The following is a 2,652-nucleotide window of genomic DNA, read 5'->3' as shown; positions in this document are numbered from 1 at the left end:
TCAGTCAAGCCAAAATATTCTGTAACAGCAGACTCCCCAATAGATTAGGTAGTTGAAAAAAATCAACATTGATTTACATTTTAACTTTGATTATTTTCTTTTTGTATGGCATTACATATTTTAAATCCTACTCATTATTTGTATGCAGTGTGATACAAATTTACAAGATAGGTAGAGTTTCGATGTAAACTACCTACTCAAGTGCTAAGCCTCCTTCTATAGCCCCACATATTGAAATAAATTGACCTGATTGCTCTTTTTTTCCCATTCAGATCTTCATAGGTATTTTATATCACAAATTGATCTGTCTTTACTATTGTAACTACTATTATCTATTGTTATGTACAGAGCAATGTAATTACATACTAGATCCCCTGACCATTTTAATAGAATCATTTGTTTTCTGTAACATGCTGTGATTGAAAAATACTAAAGATAGCTAGATAGAAATTCTCTATAAATATCTACACATTTTAATCACATGACTTTTCTAATATATATTAGAAATTATATATTAGAATATATATATATATATATATGAATTACCACTCATCTACTTAACAACTGGATCATTCTTCCATTAAATTAGGGGAGTCCTCTGAATTCTGAGATTCTGAGTAGCAGTCCTCTATTAGATGATTGCTTAGCGAGGAGCATCTCCCACTCTGTCTCATAACTCTGCTTACTATTGGTACTGCTGTGCCGAGGATATTTTTATATATAGAATTATTTATAATGATAGTTTATTTTCTTCTAGACATAATACAATCTTGGAAAATTATCTGTTCTAATGTCTGTTGATTTTTAATAGGGTAGGAGATAATTATCTGGTTTCAGTCTTTTCACAATAAATATCCAAGTTTCCTTGAGTAATTTGTTAGAAAGTTATGTCTTTTTCTTGATACCTCTGTAAGCAATTGGTTGGCTGTAGGTATATGGGCTCATTGCTGCTTTACTTCCATGTCTCCTATATGTTCCATTTCATTGGACTATGCATCTGTCTATACGCCGACATTGTGATTTTTACCTCTGTGACTCTGTAATATAACTAGAAACCTGGTGTTATGGATTTTCCAGTGTTTCTTATTTGACTCAATATTTCCTTGACTAATTGCTGTCTTGGTGATTCTACACTCATTAAATGATTGTTTTATGTATCTTGACCAAGGCCATTATTGCTATTTTTATGGAAATTGCATTAAATTGATAAAGAACTTTCAATACCATGGCTGTTTTAGCAATACTGATTTCTCCTATCCATGGACATGATACATCTCTTCATATTCTGGGTCTTCCTCAGTTTCATGTGATTTTTGTTTTGTTTTGTTTTGTTTTGTTTTGTTTTTTGTTTTTAATTTTCCCTAAAGTGCTCTTTTATCTCTTTCGTTAGGCATTATGATCAGTCTGTGAATATGTTTGGTGGTGAGTTTCTTGCAGGCAGCAAGCTTCTGAGTTATGTGTTTTAATCAGGTCACCCACTCTGCATATTTTAATAAGGTAATTTAGATTAGTTAGATTCTATGCTATTACTGAAAGGTGTTTTCCTATCATTTGCTGTGTTTGCTCTGAAGTCTATTAATAATCTATGTTGATTTCTTTCATTTTAGAAGCCTGATTGTTTATAAAATTAATCATGGTTGATTTTTTATGAATCTCATTTGCTTCTCTGATCTGCTATGAATTATGCTTTCCCATGCTCCTGTAATTGTATTTGTCTCAATTCCGTTTTTAAAGATGGGATTCCTTTAAGTATCTTCTGTGATGATAATCTTACTGCTTCTTAATCTCTTTAATTTACATTTGCTCTGTAAATCTTGTTTGGTTTGTTGTTGTTGTTGTTGTTGTAATTCTACGGATAAATGCTAGATGCTGTAATCCAAAGTACCAATTATTTTCTTTCAGACCTTGAAACATGTTATCCCATCCCAACCTATTTCAGCTGTTAGAATTTCTGCTGAGGAATATATTGTTTGTCTGTCTAGCTTGTCTTTCTAAGGGGAATGAGGTTTTCCTTTTGAGATTTCAGTTTTCTTTATTTTTTACTTTCAGTAATTTATTATATTTCTTATGAAGGGTCTTTTAACTCAAATCTATTAGTTCTGACAATGGTGGCCTGATATCTACACCTTTCCCAAAATTCAAAGAGTGTTTTATTGAATGCATATTCTTTGTCAATTATCTACACATCTCCATTGTATATACCAGTTACTTCTAATTATAATCTGTCTCTAATTACAGATCTGGATTTTTTTCATCTGTGTTTCATATATCTTGTATCTCTTGTTCATGATTTCTTACATTTCTTTTGTTGTGATCTGAATGTGATAATTTGTCACCTTTGGTCTCAGTGCCAAATACTGTTTCTTCTAGTTTACTGGTTTGACTTTTGTTGGGGATAGTTGTTATTTTTTAATTATTCGGCTTTTCAGTTTTATAGATTTCAGTTTAGTTGCTTTAACACTCTTGTTTTATTGATCTTTTCTATTTTAAGCTCTTGCTTCATTGATCTTTTCTATTTTAAGCTGTTTTATATTTATATTTTTAATTTAATTTAATCTTTTGTCACACTCCAGATTTTATCCCCCTCCCAGTCCACCCTTTGACTGTTCCATATCCCATACTTCCTCTTCCACCTCTCATCTTCACAGGGAT

The sequence above is a fragment of the Apodemus sylvaticus genome, chromosome 12 (assembly GCF_947179515.1).
Source record: "Apodemus sylvaticus chromosome 12, mApoSyl1.1, whole genome shotgun sequence".
In the NCBI taxonomy this organism is placed as follows: Eukaryota; Metazoa; Chordata; class Mammalia; order Rodentia; family Muridae; genus Apodemus; species Apodemus sylvaticus.
The sequence above is the reverse complement of the archived record's forward strand: the minus strand, read 5'-3'. Positions refer to the sequence as shown.